The sequence below is a fragment of the Petaurus breviceps genome, unplaced genomic scaffold (assembly GCF_028583685.1).
Source record: "Petaurus breviceps papuanus isolate PSGF00001 unplaced genomic scaffold, PetGlider_PUasm1.0 218, whole genome shotgun sequence".
In the NCBI taxonomy this organism is placed as follows: domain Eukaryota; kingdom Metazoa; phylum Chordata; class Mammalia; order Diprotodontia; family Petauridae; genus Petaurus; species Petaurus breviceps.
Window position 1 is genome coordinate 952,268 of NW_027185872.1, and position 20,658 is coordinate 972,925.

The 20,658-nt window shown below is 42.4% G+C and overlaps 2 long non-coding RNA genes across 2 annotated transcripts; one reads left to right on the forward strand and one right to left on the reverse strand.

Moving 5' to 3' along the window:
* Positions 1–381: 381 nt before the first annotated feature.
* LOC138165952 (uncharacterized) lies at positions 382–15,833 on the reverse strand. The gene is made up of 3 exons (XR_011169499.1): positions 15,406–15,833; positions 3,453–3,613; positions 382–1,141 (listed from the first exon to the last, which is right to left on the reverse strand). It is a non-coding gene; the product is annotated as an uncharacterized lncRNA (long non-coding RNA).
* Positions 3,487–7,679, forward strand: LOC138165953 (uncharacterized). Its single transcript, XR_011169500.1, has 3 exons — positions 3,487–3,618; positions 5,986–6,169; positions 6,704–7,679. It is a non-coding gene; the product is annotated as an uncharacterized lncRNA (long non-coding RNA).
* Positions 15,834–20,658: the final 4,825 nt, after the last annotated feature.

Genomic DNA, 20,658 nt, shown 5'->3' on the forward strand with positions numbered 1-20,658 from the left:
CCCCTCACTCCGCTGCCTTCTCTTCCTTGCTCCCAATGGTTGTCAGATCTGTGTCTCCAGTGGTGCAACCCTGGACATTGGGGCTGCAGCCAGGATCTCATCAGCAAGGGGAGCTCTGCCAGGGCAGGCTCGTGTTTTGTCTCCAACTGAAATGCAATACTGGTGCTCGGTGCGCTGAGAAGTTAAGGGACTTGCCCAAGGTCAGATAGTCAGTGCACATAAGATGCTGGATTTGACCTGCTCATAACCACCTAGCAGTCCGTCTGTCTATTGATGTAGTTGTTCTCTCCCCTCACTCTGCCTCTGTGTCTCTGTCTCCTCCCCTCCCCTCCCCCTTTCCCCTCTCTCTCCCTCTCTTTCTGTCTGTCTTGGTCTCTCCCCTCCCCCGAGGCCAGCTCTCCATTCCCTACTTCACAGCTGTCTCATTTGTGAATGTTGAAAAACCAAAGAATTATGTATAGACAGCTAACATCGTCCTTACTTTTTCCATTTGTGATAACAAACAATAGATATTTAAATTTTGTGCATACAAGCTTACTTCCCAATGAAATCAGGACGTTTACATATCTGGCACTCTTCCCTTTCCTGTGTATGCAGGAAGGCATGATGAGCTCTTGAGGATGGAGGGGGGAGTTTCTCTGGATGTTCTCACCTCCATTGAGGTGTAAGACCTCCCGGAGGGAATAATGCCCTCCAAACAGGTACTTAGTGATTGTTTGCTTCAGACACCTGAAATAACCTTTAATGGGGGAGATAAAGGAACAATTATTTATTAAGCACCTACTCACCTACTATGTGCTAGGCTCAGCTGTAAGTGCTTAAATATCGTCTGGGAGGTCATCATCCTCAAGGCAAAGGTGCTGCTGTGCTGCATTCTGGCCATCACACATAGGCATTCCCCCTGACATGGAGTCTGTTCTCTTTTCACCTCCCAGACCAAGCTCCTGGCCCTGGACTCTGGGGCTGAGAAGCACAAAGATGGCTCTCTCAGTGCTCCCAATCTGCCCTCCTCTCCTCCAGGCTGAATGTGCCCTGTGCTTCCAGCCAGTTTCACAGGGATGACTTTGGGGTTCTTCACCATCCACATTGTTCTTTCTGGGACAGTCATCAGTGCTTGTATCTCCAGCTCTTAGAACCGTGCCTGGCAAATAGCAGGTGTTAAATAAATGTTTGTTGTCCGACTGACCAGCTTACCAATGGCCTTCCACAGACATGAAGCCACAGGCAGACCATTGCCCTCCCTCCAGATGTCATCTGCCCAAAGCTGAGGATAGCAGTGCCATCGCCCCTCTAGTCCTGGACACTCAGCCCCCCTTCATGTTGCTTGAGGTTTTATTGGTTGTTGTATCTGCTAATGATGCAGCTGAATTTATTACCCTACTGACTCATATTGAACTTGTGTTCCACTAAGACCCCCAGCACTTTTTCACTCTCAGGATGCTAGAACCAGAGCTAGAAGTCAGCTCAGAGGTCGTCTTGTCTTCATTTAAAAGCTGAGAGAACAGACTTAGAGCAGTCAGGTGACTCATCCAAGATCCCTAGTAGCAAACATTAGAGGTGGACTTTGAATTGGGGTCCTCTGACCCGGGAGTCAGTGCCCTCTCTATGGTGCCAATTGCTTTGGCCATGCCCACACCCCTTCCCCGCTCCTGGTGAAGGTGATTTTTTGAACCTACATGTAAGACCTTATATTGGTGAGCACCCCTTCCTTACCCTTGTGCTTCGCACCCTGATGCACCATAGTGTAATCTATCCAAGGGTGATTGACAAGCAAGGATCTTAGCACCTCCAGAGGGATGTTGAACTGAGCCCAGGGTCCTTTGTGAGGATCAGGAGACAATTCCTGTTCCTTAGGGGGAGCCTGATTTCTGTGGTTCTGAAACTGTGGATTCCACTTTGGGGGTTGTTGATGCCAGCAGTAGCTGCATTGACAGAGAACTGTAAAAGCTAAGCATCTGTAAATCCTTTTGATAAATATTTGTAAAGCTTCCTAATCTCCTTCTCCTCTCAATGGAAGTCAGACAGTCTGACAGTCTCCTGGGAAAGCCATTTGGAGACATCCTAGCTGGCTCTGACCATGGGAACTGGTCTCTGGGGACATGGGGGACTCCAAGGGCCCCAGAAACTAGCTGGACTTAAAGGATCATTTCTGCCCCCAGAAAAGTCAGGCCTTTCACCATGGTCTTCACTTTATCTCATGGGCAGAGGAACTTCTGAAGTCCAATAGTTGGACCAGTACGAGGTAGCCATGGGTCAGGAACTAGAGGAGAGATCAGAGCTGGTTTTTGCTCATACAACTTCTGCTGTTTCACCTTTCCTGCTCTGATGCCTTCCAAAGAGCTGTGATTTCAGAGAAGAGGGACCAGAACAGAACCCACCTCCCCCCACCTAACGCCTTCATGGTCAAGGCTTTCAAGGTTCACCTGAAGTACTTGTCCTGAGGAGAGGGACGGGAGATAATCAGACAGCTCAGTTTCAGAGGGGAGCCCTGTTGCACTCAGCCCATGGATTAGCTTCTGGGATCATCTCCTAAATAGCACTCAGAAAATGCACATAAATCCACCCATTATGACCAATTATTGCCATGTAAAATGCCCAGGGAATCATCAGCTTTTGAAAAAAAAATTTTTGAAAGCAAAATTCTCAAAACCCAAAACCATAATCATGATTTCAAAACTAAGCATGTTTAAATTAATTTATCTTTCTGTCCAAGCTCTCTCTCCCCTCCTCCCATCTTTCCCTCCCTCCCTTCCTTTCTTTCCTTTTTCACTGAAGACTCCAAGCTACTCTGAAAAAACCACCTGAATTTCTTATGCAATGCATGTGTGTGTGTGTGTGTGTGTGTGTGTGTGTGTGTGTGTGTGTGTTGGGAGTTGGGGAAAGATGTAGATAAAGTCTGGTTACAAAACATAACTTCATGGTCAAAGAATATGAACAGGCAATTTTCAGAGGAAGAAATTAAAGATCTCTATAATCATATAAAATGCTCTAAATTACTATTGATTAAAGAAATGCAAATTAAAACAACTCTTAGGTACCACATCTTATCTGTTAGATTGGCTAACATGACAAAAGAGGAAAATTATAAATGCTGGAGACGTGGGAAAACTGGAATACTAATCATTGTTGGTAGAGTTGCAAACTGACCCAACCATTCTGGAAAGTAATTTGGAGCTATGCTCAAAGAGCTATAAAAACATGCATACCCTTTGACCCAGCAATACCACTTCTAGGGCTGTATTCCAAAGAGATCACACAAGTGGAATGAGGATCTGTATGTACAAAAATATTTTTAGCACCTCTTTTTGTGGTGGCAAAGAATTGGAAGTCAAGGGGATGCCCATCAATTGGGGAATGGCTAAACAAGTTGTGATATATGATTGTGATGAAATGCTATTGTGCTTTAAGATATGAGGAGCAGATGGACTTCATTTTTACCTGGAGAGACTTACATAAACTGATGTTTCGTAAGAAGAGCAGAATCAGGAGAACTTTGTACACAATTGCAGACACATTGCATCTGTGATGACCGACTTTGATAGACTGGGCTCCTCTCAGCAATGCAAGGCTATAAGACAACTCCAGAAGACTTGAAGGAGAGGGCTGTCCACGTCTAGAGTAAGAATTACTGAGTGTGAATGCAGACTGAAGCAAAGCACTCGCTCTCGTGCTGTTTGCTTTGGCTTCTTCTTTCTCATTGTTCATTCCATTGGTTACAATTCTTCTTTGCAATTTGACTGTTTAATGTGATGTTATATGTAGAACCTTTATTAGGTTGCATGCCACCAGGGAAGGGGAGGGAGGAGGAGAGGGAGGAGGGGAGATTCGGAACTCAAAAACTTGTTGAACTGAATGTTTTAAACTAAAAGAACAAACATTTAAAAGAGAAAAGAAAAAAAAAAAAAAACCTAAAGAGAAAAAAAAGAACAATGGTTATACGTTTGTTAAGTTTCTTTTCCAGTTCATATTGTCCCAAAGCTGCAAACAGAACATTAAATGTGAATTCTGTAATAAATACCCAATTAAAAAAAAACTGGACCTTCAGGGAGCACCAAAACAAATGATTCCTTGGATCTTAGTTTAACTCTGTGGGGAAAAAAGAAAAAAAAAACTTAATGCTATCAGGCATTTGTCATTAAAAAAGCTCTATCTCCCTGCAAGGTAGGGAGAGAGAAGGAGAGTGACAGAGCTCAATCCGCCTCCTCCTTCTTATTTAATCAAATTAATAAGCATTTCTTAAGCCCCAACTACTCACCAAGCTCTGTGCTAAGTACTGAAGATCCAGAGAAAAGCAAATGGAATACTTTCCCCCAAGGATTTGGTTTAAACAAAACATTTAATTGTTTTTCCAATCAAGGCAAATTATTTTTTCTCCACCACCCTAAAACATTGGAAAAGAAAACAAAAACCATGAACTCTGGAACAGATATGCACAGTCAGGCAGAACTAATTTTCCCCTTGACTTTTTCCAGAAATATGCCTCTCTTTGCCCCCTGCATCCACCCCCTCTCTGTGATTGGGGGAGGGGGGGCAGGGGAAAGGAAGGTAGTGAGCTCCTTTCTTGGTCCTCTGAAATCAGAGCTGGTTACAATGTTGATCAGAGTTCTTATGGCTTTCAAAGTTTGTTTTGGCTAAACAATATTTTTTTAATGATACAAATTATTCATCTTTTAACCTCTCACTTCACTCTGCATCTGTTCATGCAAGTCTTCCCAGGCTTCTCTCTTTCTGGAAGATAGTAGATGGAACATTGGATCAGGAGTCAGGAAAACTCAATTCAAATCCGTCCTCAGACATGTACTAGCCATGTGACCCTGGGCATGCCATTGAACCTTTATGTACTGCCGTTTTTTCACCTGTAAAATGGTGATCATAACAGCCTTTATATCCCAGTATTGTTATGAGGATCAAATGACTTAATATGGGTAAAGTGCTTTGCAAACCTTTAAGCACCATATAAATGCTAACTATCGTTATTCCTGCAATACTCTCTTTATGATTTCTTATGGCATTATGGTGTTCCATTATGTGGTCAGTCATTCTGCAAATGAGGGTCAGTCCTGTGGTTTCCAGTTATTTGCCACTACCAGAAGAGCTGTGGTGAATATTTTTATAGATATGGGGCATTTGTTGCCTCAGTTTCCTCATCTGTAAAATGTAGATCACAATAGCACCTACCTCCTAGGGTTGTTATAAGGAGTAAATTCTGATAATATTTGCAAAGTTCTTGGCACCGTGCCTGGTACAGAGTAGACATTCAACAAATGTTCTCTGCCTTCCCCTCCTTTTTTCGATCTCTTTGGGATATAGGCCTAGTACTAATATCACTGGGTAAAAGGGTATGGCACAATTTAATAACTTTTTGGGCAGACTTCCAAATTGCTTTGCAGAATGGCTGGACCAGTCCAAAATGTATTAAAACACTTATTTTCCCACAGCTCCTGAAGCATTTGCATTTTCTTCTTTGTCATTTTTGAATTAATTAACAAAATAAAGAAACTTGATGGGACACTGACAATATTAACTTATGACTTTCTAAGTCACTGTGTGGCTGCAGGGTTCATTATCTGTAACCTATTTCTATCTGAGTTTGATACCACTGGCGTACTTTGTTATTTATTTCTTTACTTGGGAATAGCAAGCCTCCAATGTATAGAGTGAGGGGTTGGAGTTAGAAAAAATAAGAGTTCAAATCCTGCCTCTGACACTAACTTGTTGTGTGACCTTGGTCAAGTCACTTAACCTAAGCCTGTCTTAGTTTCCTTATCTGTAAGAGGAGGCTAATAATAGCACCTTACCTCTGGGGTTGTTGTGAGCATCAAATGATAAATATTTGCAAAGCACTTTGAAAAATCTTAAAGTGATACATAAATAATAATAATAAATTATATGTTTTATATACAGTATATTATCTAAAATATTATATTGTTATATAATATGTATCATTGTATGATAAATAAATGTTTATTATTATTGTTTCTAAAGCATTCTTAATTAGCAATCAGGGATGGATGACTGGATCCCATTGACACACCAGGCACCAGTCCTTAGACATTTGGTGACTTGAATAGGAGAGAAGAAACTCCAGACTTCACAAATGGTCAAACCAAAAAGTCAGCTGGGAGCTGTGATGAAATTTGAAGATCCCTTTGTATTGGAAAGCCGAGAGGTACTTATCACCTAGTTTTAAATTAAGCCTCTGTTAAAGAAAGAGAAAGTATGATGCCCTGTTGCTGATGTAACAGGAAGGAGCTGAACAGGGTGGAGTTATACTGTATTTAAGGAAGAGCACAAGCTGGACAAGCAGAACTTGGGACAAGCATCTGGAGGCAGAGCAGCTGCTGCTGGAGACAGAGAGAGAGACAGAGAGAGAGAGAGACAGACAGAGAGAGACAGAGACAGAGGAGAGAGAGAGAGAGAGACAGAGAGAGAGACAGAGAGAGAGAGACAGAGAGAGAGAGAGAGAGAGAGAGAGAGAGAGAGAGAGAGAGAGAGAGAGAGAGAGAGAGAGAGAATTTCTCTCAGAGAGAATGTGAAGGCTTGGCTGATGATGATGAACTGGAACTTCCATGGAGAAAGTGATTTTGATTTTGAGAACAGAGTTACTGAAGACTTCCAAGGGCTAGCTGGAGCTGCCAGAGAAGAATGACTGTGGTGTTGGTATGTTGTCTGTCTGTAGCTCTATTAAGTTTTCTCTTCCCAGGAACAGAGACTGTGAAGGATTTGAGATGGACTGGACACTGAGCTTCAATGTGGAGCAGGAACTGCATGGAGAGCTGGACAAAGAGCTGGGAGCTGTCTGCCTTTGAACCCAGGTGACCGTTTGGTGGATTCAGGTAGGAGCTACCTGCCTGGAGTCAAGATGAGAAAACCTCTCCGTGGATACTGAGTAGTGACTGATAAAATTGTAACTTACTTGTGACCTAGGAGTGGATGGCCTGTGTATTTTCCACTACCCCTTAAGGGAGTACTGAGCAGTGACTAATATTGTGACTTAATTTCATCCCATGGGTGGGACTATTATACTTTGTGTCCCTCCTTAAGGATTAGTGAGTTAAGGATTAAGGAGGCTCTCCTCCTTAAGATTGATTGAATTAAGGATGATCGGATGATTGAGTTACTAAATTATTATACTTTGTTGAAAACTGTGACCACTTTGGTGAAAACTATATGTATATGGCCATTTTAGTGATAAGTTGTTGAGTTTGACATAGTGAATGCTGTATTTTGATTTTCTGTGATAAGTTGTAACATTATGAATCCTGTACTTTGATTTTCTGTGAATATTTTGCTCTGAGTTGTTATTGAATAAATAGAAAGTTTGATACACTATGTAATCAGAACCTTGAAAATTGTTCACAGCAGCAGCCTTCTGGAAAGCTGCTAGTGCTTGGCTTTAAAGAGGCTACCCTACCTGGAAGAGGACAAGGATGGATTCCTTGAAGGAAGTCCCTGGGGCAGAGTTTGCATTCACTCAATGGATAGCATCACACAATTAGGACACTCAGTTAGCTGACCATTGTTAATATGACCTGGGATCATTTAGGGGATCACAGATTTAGAGCTAGCATGTTCTTGGAGATCAGCTGGTCCAATCATCTCATCTTACATATGAGAAAATCAAGGCCCAGAGAAGGGGAGGGACTCACCCAAAATTTTATATAAAGTAAGAGACAGAGCTGGGATTTGAACTCAGTGCTTCCAATCCCAGCACCCTTCCACTTCTTTGCACACCTCCTCTCCAGTCCTGATTCTTTTCTCAGAGATTGGAGTCATCTAGTTCATTCCCCTCATTTTACAGAGAAGGAAACTGAGGCTAGAGAGGCTAAAGGACTATCTAAGGCTAAGAAGCTAGTGAGATCAGAACCAGGATCTGAACCCAACTTCTATGACTCTCTAATGTTTATCAGAATTGAATAGACACACTTTTCCATGGTGGCAGCCATTAAAAAATGATATCATGTCATCTCTTCTGCGACCCATGAGGAAAAGGTCCCCCAAAAGGTCAATCTGTAAATAGAACATCAAATACAAATCATTTTAAAAGAACTGATGACGTTTTCTTTCTTTAGGTCAAATATTATTTGAGAAAAAAGCACACTTTCCCCAACTCAAAACATTTAAAAAGTGTTGTTTTTTCCTGAGAAAGGGCTGGTTTCTACAGTTTTTGTTTACTCCTCACGACAATTCTTGGAGGCAGAAACTCTTATTCTCACTCCATTTTACAACTGAGAAAACTGAGGCAGGTAGATTAAAGTGTCTTGCTCAGGGTCACATATGAAGTAAAATATGAGACTGGATTTGAACTCAGGTCTTCCTGGTTCCAGGCCCAGGCCTCTATGCCCTGCACAGCCACCAAGTTTTGTTAATGATTTCCTTTTTGCTGGAACAGCATTTTCACTGGTGTAGGGCACTCCCTCATGAGGAACCCACTTCTACCATGTGTAGCAGCAAGCACCCCTGCATACCCAGGATGGCTGCTAGCACAGGTTCTTTGATCTGCTTTTCTAAAGGAAAGCAACTCATAAGGGGTTAACAACCTTACTTCAATCAAACATATATGTCATTTACTTAGTTCAGGGAGAAAGTCAGTATCCTGAACTTCCCATCCCTGTTTGCTAATTAAGAATGCTTTGGAAACAATAGAAAATAAAAGCAGAAATTACAAGCAGACAAAAAATACAGAGAAAATAACACAATTTACAGACAAACAGACAGGACTTCTAGCTGTCTGACCATTACATACATACATAGTTACTAGAGAGAGAAGAACTACCAATATATGGGTTTTCAAGGGCTGCCCAGAGTCTCATCTGATCAAATCACACAACTCTTCCCATAAGTGAGCCCCAAAGCAAAACCTCACCTCAGAGTATATATACCCTTCTTCAGGGTCTGAGGACATCACAATCCTCCTGACCCAATGCTTAATTACAAAGTAACAAAAGGTGAGGGCCTTCCTGAAAAACAAGCCTCCCCTAAGCAAGCTTCTATTGTTGGGCTCCAAGTGAGTCCTGTTAAGGGGCAAGGAAGATCTTCCAATTCCCTTGCCGTTACACCACAGAAGGTCAGCATCTTCTCCACAGCTTCTGACTTCAGAGAATTTCTAGAGCACCAGATGTTATGTGACATCCAGGGCCACACAGTCAGGATGTGTTGGAGAGCAAACTGGAGACCAGACCTTCCTGACTCCTACAATGGCCCTCCATACTGTGGGTCACTTCTCCTCTTGAAGAATTGATGGGGAGTAAATGTTGTTTTTCACCTTCTTTCTTTGAGTTTGGATCTTTATCCATTCCCATCATATTAAGGACTGTGCTAATATTTGTCAATCAGAGTCATAATTAGGGTGGAGTGATTAGAGCTTTTCTTCAGGACACCCAGATTTAGAGAGTACTCTTGCAGGTGTGAAAAATTGAATTTGGCAACTGGTTAACAAAAATAATTGGTTAAAATAGGAAGCTCCCAGATGATGGACTTCCTCTCCCTGTTGTCCCTGCCACTGGTAAATTTGTCTGGTATCACCTTGCCCCTCTTCCTAGGATCAGTCTTCTCACTGGCAGACTTAGGGGCTTTATGTCAGTGGGGACCAGCGTCCTAGAGTCTGTGTCTTCCCCCAATGCAGCCTTGAGTTCTGTCCCTAGAATCTCCCCTGGACTGCTTTTCTTGGACTCTAGTGAGGGTTCCTGTAACATAAGAACTGGCAAAAAATCAAGTATGGAGAAGAGAAAAACATCCCTGTGGAAGGGGGTGGTTTTCCTGGACAAGATGAGTAACACTGAGAAGTTAAGCCCAATGGAATAGAACAGACAGCCCTCTGCAAGAGGCCAAAGGTAAGTGCCCTTTGATCAGCATGGGGATGGGCAACTCCAGTGGGGATTGCTTGTTAATGTGGCCTTTTGTTTTCCTTGTGTTCTTGGCTCAGAACTGGGAATTATTCTTCATTTTGGGGCATGTTGAAATGTCTTAGGCAAGAGATCCCTCTGGATGACTCTACATATCAAAGTGAAGGATGGGAAGAGATCTGAGGAGATAATGCAGATAGCTCTGGCTCCAACCCGGGCTTTCAGCTCCAAGCTTTCCATTTTCACCATCTCTATAGCCATGCTAAGTGGGTGACAGCAAACCCTCCCCATTGAGCTGGACTGTGGTGACCCCGCCCCAATCTTGTTCATGCCAGTGAGCAGACTGTAGTTCTGGCTGACTTTAGAACAGTGATTAAAGGCAAGACCAGCTGCTTATAAGTTCAGAGCCTAAATGCCCCCACTCATTGTGAACTGTACTGATGCCTTCCATTTCCCCCAACAGTGTTTTTCAAAGGCCGTGGTGAATCACATTTTCCATCTTGTGATTCTGAAGCAGTTGACATCAAGGCAGTTGATGATGACCTCATATCCCAGGAGCTTTGGAACAGAAAGGATTTAAGCGAAGGCTCTAAGAGGAGAGCTTACAACATATTTCTTAACTCAGAGGTCTTTTTGACTACAGGGTGAATGGAAGAATTCCCATTTTTGCCAATAGGATCAGATTATAGGAACCCAGATTTTTTTTTATCTGTCCTGGAAACCTGTGTCTTTACATTATTGATAATGCTAACAAAAGAAAGATTTCATAGAAGAACAGAGCAATATACAGCAGCTAATCCAACCCTTTCATTTTCCAGTTATGGAAACAGAGACCCTGGGGAAACTAATTGACACTTATCCAAGGTCACACACGTAGTAAATATTAAAATTGGGATTTGAACCCTAGACCTTTCACTCTAAATTCATTCCTTCTTCCATTATGCCACATGATCCGATGTTTATGGTGAATTTCGGCCTCTTGATTCATCCTTGTTCTCCCAAGCCTACACCCCCCCCACCCTGACTCTATACCTCCATTGAACCTCATGACTTTCTACATTTATGTATGAGTTGTTACTGACAGTAACTAGGAGGGGCAGTTATGACCAGATAACTGTTCATCTTAAAAAAGATCTAAAAGCATTAGCTAATAGCTGTGATGTGGCAGCCAAAAAACTGAATGTAATCTTTGCTCTGGCTTCCATAAATAAGAGGAGTCTCACCATAGCCCTCCATGTTCAGGCAGCATCTAGAATTTGGGTTGAGTTCTGGGTCTGCCATCTTTGGTAGAACCTAGGGTGGCTTCTTTTTCTCCTCCTTCTCCTCCTCTCCCTCCTTCTCTTCCTCTTCCTGCTCCTTCTTCCTTTGTGGGTACCACCATACTATATCAGTCTTGGATCATGTTCCTCCCCTTTCTCCACACTGATTATGCTCCCACCTAACTTCGATGGCCGTTGAATTTGACACTACACCCTCACATCTCTGGGTGGTGATAGCTGGAGTGAACTCCCTTGCTCTCTTCCTGTCCATCATTTAAAGCCCAAATAAAATGCCACTGCAATAGAGACAGAAAGATTTGGGTTGAAATCTTACCACAGACACTTGACCAGGCAAGAAACTCTGGGAGAAGCACTAAAATTTTTCCAGTCTCAGTTTCCTCATCTGTAAAATTAGGATAATGCCATCTGTAGTCCCTCATTACAAGAAAACAGAGACACTCAAATGAACTAATGTATGTAAAGCCCTTTGCAAACCTCAGAGGGCCAGATAAATGCCAGTTTCTATTTTTGTTTAATTTCCTCATTGTTTTTGATGAAGTTCAGATAAAAATGGTCCTAGGACAAGCTAACAGCATGCTATTTTTTTTGTTTAAGTTTAATGTTCTGTAGACTGTTGCCCAGGCAGATACAATGGATGCTTTTTATGGTTGAATAAAAGTATTAGGATGTCAGCTTGTTTCTTGACTCCTCATTTTTGGGACAACAGCTCCAGGGGCAGACAGAATGGCAGGCAGTTTTTCTGAACATGATGCTGTTCCCCCAGGGTCTGTTTCCTTCTGATCCATCTTTGTACTTTGAAAGCCTTTCATCCCACTTAATGTGGAGATTATGATACATTAGGGTATAATATTGAGTTCATGAGGGTGTAATGGAAGTATAATAATAATGATTATTTTGTTCTCACCTCCACCCCCAAGTTCATGTATCTTATAGACATAGTACATCTAGATTTTGTGAAGCATTGTCCCTCAGACTGTTGTTATGAAAAAGATGGAGAGGTTTCAGGAAATCATGCAACCTCACAGTTTGAAGGGAGATCAGAGTCTTTCAAACTCAATGCACATCTGAAGAAGCCCATCTACAACCTCAGTTTCCTCATCTATAAAATGAGGATAAAATGAGAATAAAATGAGCTTACAAATGACCACCCAATATTTGCATGAAGACCCTAGAAGGGTAAAGAGGAACCCATTACTATCTGTGGTAGCCCATTCCACTTTGCCAAGGTTCTAATTGTTAGCAAAAAGTATATGAATATAATGAAAAATACTATTATGTAATAACAAATGATAAGCAGATTTTAGAAAAAACCTGGAAAGACTTGTATGAACTGATGCAAAGTGAAATGAGCAGAACCAGGAAGACACTGTATCTAGTATCAGTAACATTGTATGATCATCTATAAATGACTCAGCTCCTCTCAGCAACACAAAGATTCAAGGCAAGTACAAAGGACTCATGAAGAAGAATGTTATCCATATCCAGATAAAGAACTGATAGACTCCGAATGCAGATTGAGAAGTACACTTTTTCACTTACTGTATTCTTTTTTGTGATTTTTTCCCCTTTTGATCTGTTTCTTCTTTCACAACTATGACTAACATGGAAATATGTTTTACACAATAGCACATGTATAATTTATATCAAACTGCCTACCATTTTAGGAAGAGGGGAGGCGAGGGAGGGAGAAAAATTTGGAACCCCAAATCTTGTAAAAATGAATGCTAAAAATTGTCTTAGCATGTAATTAGGAAAAGATAAAATACCAGTAATTTTTTAAAAGCTAATTGTTAGAAAAACTCAGAGTCAGATAGAACAAGGGTATTCCCTTTTCAATCTCACAGTCCTTCTAATGCATGGCTGCTGTAAGTTTTATCATTGCTAAGCTAAGAATCCCCAGTACTTTGAACTAATCTTCCGTTGACACCCTAGTCACTGTCTTCTGGTCATTCTTCAATTGATCAATGTTCTTTTTAGAACATAGAACCTATTCCTTATTTCTGCCTCTAAGGGTAGGGCAGTATTTTTCTTCTCCTGTATCCTCAGCTCTGCTAGCTTTGAAAGTCAAGGGATTCCCTTCTCCAAAGATGAAGCCGCATCTTTAATCTGTTAGTATTTGGGGATTGCACCTTTTCTACATCTTTTGTCCTGATTGGAAGCCAAGGGGAGAAGGAGGAGTGATACCAGGTCCATCTCCTTTCCTGCCACCATCCACATTTCAAAAAGCTTGAAAATAACTTAGTATCAGGTTGTCACTTCCAATACTTAGATCCCTACATGAACCTTCTTCAGCTTGCTAGGACCCGCTAGATCTTGCATGAGGTGGTTCCCCTCCCCCATTTCTTCCCCTACCACAGACACACTCCAAACCCCTTTGATCACCCAATTTAATGTCTATACATGGGGCATGGGAGGAAATCATTAGTGCAGAACTGAGAGCAATTCTGCTTGAAGAAGGGAACAAAGCATCAGTGTGGCGCTCTATGGGAACAAACACTCCATGACAGACTCATTGTACATTCACTTTTCAGACTTTCATTTGGACTAAAATACTCATTTAGCTTTTGTTTTTAGAGCTGATCACATTGTGGAGAAGATTAGAACCCAGGTAGCTGTGAACATTCCCCAGCTCTGTTGCTTAGAAGAATCACTTTGCCCTGGCTAGTTGCTCATTGGCCTCATGTCATTTCCTCAGTATTTACACACTGTCAACTTGCCTAGTGGCATTGTAACTTGCATGGAACTCTGGGATTCAAAGGAAAAACAGTAAAGAACAGGCTTAGTGACTTGAAACTGGCTGATAATTGATCAGTTTTCTTGCTGGAATGAGATAAAAGATTTGAAAACTTTGCAACTACAAAGCAAAGCAGCTGTATGCGTCCTTGAATTGCCTACAACATATGTAGAATCTGCAGAAGGCTGGATGAAACTATGAGGCCAGATTTAAGGTACTAATCATGTCTCTGATGAAAGAAAATTGGGGACTTTATTGGTGCTGTCCTTTGTGCTGGAAGAGGACCAAAATGGCATCACTATGTTGAGATCAAGGTACGGTGTATATGACTGACTGATCAGATCACTGTGAGCTTGGAAGGCTGTAGCACGGGTCAGGCACAAACAATCCATAAGGGGCCTTGGTAAGCATTTCCTAATACCTGAAGGATATAGGAATAAGAAGGTGAAGAACCAGGAATAATTAAGGTCAAGTTGAGTACAACTTTCAAGAAAGTTCCTGATTTGAAGGCTTCACTGAGGCATGATTTAGCAGGAACTGGACATGTCCAAAGCTGTCTGGTAGTCTCTGCAGCCTAGTGAGAAATATCCCCTGGAATATGTAAGAAGCACTCAGGTTTGGTGTGAGCTCCCAGGAATTTTCGTGACAAAGAATAGTTTAGTCAATAAATAAACATTTATTAAGTGTCTACAATGTGCCAGACATTGTCTAGCACTGGAGACACACAGAGAGACATAGGACAGTCCCTACCCTCCAGAAGTTCACAATCTAAGGAGAGAGGCAAGCAAACAAATATGTAACAAGCTACATATGGGACAAATAGCAAATAATGCACAGAGAAAGGTGCTAGAATTAAGAGCCGAGGAAGGATTCCTGGAGCAGGCCTTAAAGGAAGCCAGGAAAGTCAGCAGGTGGAGATTTGGAGGGTGAGCATCCCAGGCATGGGGGACAGCCAGAGAAAATGCCTGGAATCAAGTGTTGGAGTGTCTTTGACACAGCCAGGAGGCAGCTGTCACTGGATTGATGAGTATAATGGGAGAAGTAGGAGAAGGTTTTGTCATGAAGGGCTTTGAAGATTTTGTATTTGATCCTCGAGGCAATAGTGAGCCCCTGGAGTTTATTGAGTAGGGGGATGACATGCTCAGACCTTTGCTTTAGTGGCTGAATGGAGGATGGACCGCTCCAGGGACATATGGCTACTAAGTGTCTGGGGTCAGATTGGAACTCAGGAAGCGGAGTCTTCCTGACCCCAGGCCCAGGTATCCTCTAGCCATTTCAAATAAAAGAGTTCCTAGTCCTTTCAAAGGTATGTTTAAGTGAAACAGACATTTAAGTCATACAAGGTGAATCCCTTGGAGATTAACGGGGCTTTTAACCACAAAGCCTCCACAAGCCCAGGAATGCATCATGCTAATAAGATTCGGCTGCCATAATGAACAAGCTGCTGGGGGAAAAGCAAGTGGGGGAGAGAAGCAATCTGAAATGCTTCATGGCGGGTAGAAGCATTTTTCCAAGCTATATATCATGCAGAAAAGAAAATAATTACCGGACTGTTCTCAGGGCTGGCAGGAACAGCATGACGATGCATCAGCCTTTTAGCTGGTCCTCACATCTTCTAGGGCTATTAATTAAGGTCTCTTCCCCACATCTCTTGGAGGCTGCTTTGTGCTGGATTTCTTAGAGGTTAAGTTAGGGTAAGCCAAGCTCACACAGCAAGTGTAGGAAGGGGCCAGGATGGAACCCAGTGGGATAATCTGTCTTGTATTTAACCTACCGAGTCCGGTTGTCTTTTTCAATCATAATGAGGTCACGCTGGAATCCTGCATACTCTAAAACAAGATGAAACATGTTCAAGTAAGTCATCAGGAGACAGTCACGGAATCCTAAGCAGATACCTCAACCTTGGCAGTCAGAGGAGAGAGGAATGAGGAGGCAAAGGGCAGCCCCGCCATTGTTTGATGCTATCCATAAACAACTTTCACTCAATGCCTGCAGTAGGTGGTGGTTAGAGACCTCACCTTGACTCAGGAAGATCTGGATTCAGATCCCACTTCTCATGCCTATGGGCTGTGCAGCCCTGGGCAAGTCACTTAAACTTTCAGTAATCACTCAATCCAGAAGGTGCATTGGCAGAGGGCTATTCCTCTTGGGGGAGAGTTCCTTATGCCAATGAAATCACAAGACTGGGCCCTATTCTTTTTTTGAGGCCCTGTTCAAGGTGCTACAAATACAAAAACAATTTAAAAAATAGTCCCTGGTCTTTAGGAATACACCTTTATTTTAGGGGAAGACCACACACAACCATGAAAGTATATACAAAATTAATACAACATATGGGAAGGGGCCAGGTTCTAACAGCAGCTGTGGGGATCAGGAATGACTGATACTTTTCTTAACAAGACCTATGATTTCATTGCTATAGAGCTAAGGATAAAGAAGTGCCCTATCTCAATGCAGATCAGCAACTTTATTAGTCAGTAAAAAACATTTATTGAGTGCCCACTATGTGCCGGGCTTGGGACACACACACGCAAAACAGAAGTGAAACAGAACCTTCCCCAGACTAATTTACATTCTAAAGGGCAGACTCAGAGCACATCCCGGATCTTCCAGGTGTTGGTAGGAGCCTCGATTGTGATGGAGGAAAATCCCAGTCCCTCCCTCTTCTGGCTTCCACCCTCATAGGCAATGCCATTCTTCCAGCGTTTCTTTTAGACGCAACTTTCTCTACCACTAATTCCTTCGACTCTGACCCTCCAGCCTGGTTTGGTTTTCCTTTCAAGCTGGTTACAAGTAGAAATCGATGTAAAAGGAAATGGTCTGCCCTATCACTTACCAGTCACAGCCTTCCACAACCTACAGGTAAGCTTTTAATCTTGTATGTCTGGAAAGCATTTCACATCCACTTTTTTTACTCTCTCCATTCTGAGACATTATAACAATTATAAATCAATAGGGTCTTTGAGACTTCATTTTAGCAGGAATTGTTCCATTATTGAACCTAATTCTCTCTCTCTATCTCTCTCTCTCTCTCTCTCTCTCTCTCTCTCTCTCTCTCTCTCCCCTTCTTCCCACCCTCACAGGTTGCCTCTCCCTCAGCCATATACAGGCAGGCAATATAATGATTAACCACTTTTCTTAGAGAGGCTAGTGTCTTTTAAAATAAAAATGAAGCAGAGAGCAAAGAAAACTTAAGAAAAAAAAACCAACAACCCAAAGGTTGGGAATTCAGACTCAGCACTCTCCTGAGAGCATGTGAGAATGGAAATGAAACAAAGGATGAAAAAGGGAGAAGTCAGGCTTTCATTCTCAGCATTGTGCCCATTCTGTGAGGCTCTTGCATCTCCTGCATACAGGGTGCTTGTTGGGTTTGGTTCCCCTGTCAGTTCACTAGTGGAGGAAGAGGTCACAGCTGTAGTGCCCTTGATGGCTCTGCATAGGCATTCACATAGTCAATGGTGGTGGAAGCCCTAGATTCTCCTCTGCAACCCAGAAAGCCCATGCTCATCTCCAATGCTCCTCCCAAGCCCACACTCTCCTCCAGAGAAGCTCCCCCTCTCCTTACTCCTTCCTTAGGAATGGAAAAGGATAGGTTGGGTTTGCCAAGGACTTTAGTAGAGACACATTTGGTAATTTCCTATCCACCAAAAGGAAGGTGGTCTCTAAAATCAAATTATGAATTTATATACAACATATATACAATGTAACCTTGGGGAAAGGAGAATATTCTAGAATCTGAAGGGGAGGGGAAACTGGGAAGCCCTTATGCAGAAAGTGACATTTGGAGCAAACCTGGGATTCCAAAAGGCAGAGATGAAGAGGAAGAGAATTCTAGAGTTTTATATTCGATATCAGAAGTAATAGGAAGTCCTCAGAACCCCTAGAATTTATTGTGTATGAGGGTAACATGATCAAATGTGGCTTTAGGAAAATCTCTTTGGTAGCAGGAGTGAGTAGAAAGGAGAATCAGGGAGACCATTTAGGAGGCCATTGGAAATGTCATCGAAATATGCCCAGTTTCTCCAACTGATTCTTGTCTCACTCAGACTCAAGACAATTTACCATTCTCTCTAACTTACCAATGCCTTTCGTAAATTGTGGCACCAAGACGTGGACCAAGCAGGTACAGAGAGTCTATCACTTGTACCTGGAAACAATGCTTATGCCTATGAGTGATGTATGTAGGATAAGTGTCCCTACCCATTTGCAAGAAGGCCCTCCCTAACTCACTTTCAGAGAATTTGAAAGATCTTGTGTCTGTAGCTTGCTTGAATGGCCACAAGATGGTGGTCTTACATCTCTGGTAATAATTCAATTTGATTTCCTGAAATTCCATACAAGGTCACATAATGATGGGCAATTCAACCAGTCTTACCTAACTCTCAGGAGTTGTGCTGAGTTTTGGAACACAAAGGCAAAAGCCAAAAACAATATGAAGTTGCTCTTGCCCTCAGAGGGTTTCTCTTCTACTTTGGGGTTGGCAGTTTGTAATGCCAAGCAAACGCAACTTCCCAAGGTTCAAAATACCAGCATAGCTGCTCTCCATTTTATTCAGTGACAAATTAAGAACAGAGAAAATCAAAATATAGCATAATTCAAAATACAGCATTCACCAAGTGTAATTCAATAATTTCCAAGTACTACTCCACCCCTGGATGTTACATTAATTTAGTCAATCACAAAGCCCCTCTTCTCAAATGAAGATTAGTTTCCAATCATGAGAAAAGTACATTCATTTGGTCAGTCACAGAGCACAAAAAAGTCAAAAGTTTCCCACCCTTGGATCACAACTGAAAAGGCCATCTACCCCAGAGTTACAACAAGCATAAGCACAGCATTTAACACCCAAAGAGAGGTCTTTTCTTCATCTTGACCCAAGGCAAGTTCTCAGCAATCTTTCTTCCTGGGGAGACAAAGCTTAGCAAGGCCACAAGATACATTGCCAGTGTCCTCATTAATTCATCCTCTGTCTGCAGAACAGTCCTAGGACCCCTGAAAACATTAGCAAAACCCTCTTCCAGGATTTCTGTAAACATACAACAAGAAAATCCTTCTTCAGGGCTTCTGAACCAACAACAAGGTTTCCAGGACCTCTGCAACAACAGCATTGAACTTCACCAGTGGGCGCAATTCATTCTCTGTCCTCAGAAGAGTCTCTGGACCCCTGAACCAGCAGAAAGGTTCCAGGACTTCTGCAACAACAAGACTGTCCTCCACAAGTGAATCTGGTAAAACAACATCAAAACAGACAAAGTACCAGCATAACAGCCATGTCTCCTCAGTCCTTGGCAGCTCTGGGTGGCAGCTCTCAAAAGTCCTGGGAAGTTCGAACTGGCCCTCAGCAATCCTCTCTGTGTCTCTCTGCCTCCACGAAGCTGCTTCCAAAAAAATTCTTCTGCCTCTCTCTCTGCTTGTGCCTCTCTAAATTCATGTCACCAGCTCCTCCCAGTTAAGCCCTCTCTTTTCACATCAACAAGTCCATTCCACAAGTGGAATTCACAAGCTCTGGGTTTTAACACAATCAATCTGAAAACCAAGCCAGTACAGGGGATCTTTAAATTCCATTACTATTACACGGTTGGCAGTGGTGGACACAACAGGAGCCCTCAAAAGTAGATACAATGCAATATGAGAAAGGAGAGAGTGATGAGGAAACAAGAATATTGGAACATTAAACTTGACAGAGAAAATGCAATTCATTGTTCCGAACATGTCAAATCAGAGACAAAAACTTGGGGATTGACCTTTTCAAAGGAGTCTCTAGAATGATCCCTTCTAGACAAGGAGGGCATCCAATAAAAAAGCATGTATTAAGTGCCTACTGCATACAAGCAAGGCACTAGTGAGACATCAACATGAAAATCAGCCAATCCGTCCCCTCAGAGAGTTTCCTTCTCTCCTGAACATTCTGATTTTATCTGTACCAATCGGTTTTCTGACCTTTGCTCCCTGCAGGGGATCTCCTGCCTTTCAGAGTCTGTAGGTGACAAGCCATTCCTTGGAAGAATAACCAAGGGAAGCATCTGCCAGCAGGAAAGATTCAGGCTGAGCATCCCCCCAAAACCAGCAGGATTTATATTGTTTTCTTTGTCCCAAATGTGACTGAAATGGGACAGTTTTACTATTTCCTATCAGGTGGCAAATTGTGTCCTTGCAGGAGAATTTTAACTCTGCTTAATGCAACTTTGTCTTTATCTCAATAAACGCTCATATTTGGAGAGCAGAGGGAGGTAAAACTCGTTATCAAAGCTCTGCACAGGGCGCTTTAGAAAGGTCCTGCTTAATGGGAGGAAGAGCGGGCCTTGTCTTCGTACTGTTCCAGATAAACTTAATGCCGTTTGTTTGAGGATTACTCCTACTACACACATCCCAAAGTGGGAGACTGAAGACTCCCTCTGGTTTCTCCTCATTCACGGGTCTAGTTGCCATTCTGGTCTTTAAGGTGGCATGGTGGATAGAGTGTTGGTCCTGCAGTCAAGAAGGTCTGAGTTCCAATGCAGCCTCAGACACTGACCAGCTGTGTGACCCTGGTCAAGTCACTTAACTTCTGTTTGCCTCAGTTTCCTCATCTGTAAAATGAAGATAACAACAACCCCTACCCACAGCATTTGTGAGGGTTAAATGAAGGAATATTTGTAAAGCACTTACCACAATTTCTGGCACATAGTATTTTTGCATATGGTTACTCCCATCCCTTCCCCTTCATCAATCAACAGGGTTAGTAGGAAGTGGGAGGTGGGAAGGGTTACCCTTCAGCTTCCACAATTAAATTAAATTAAATTCAGCAAACATTTATTAA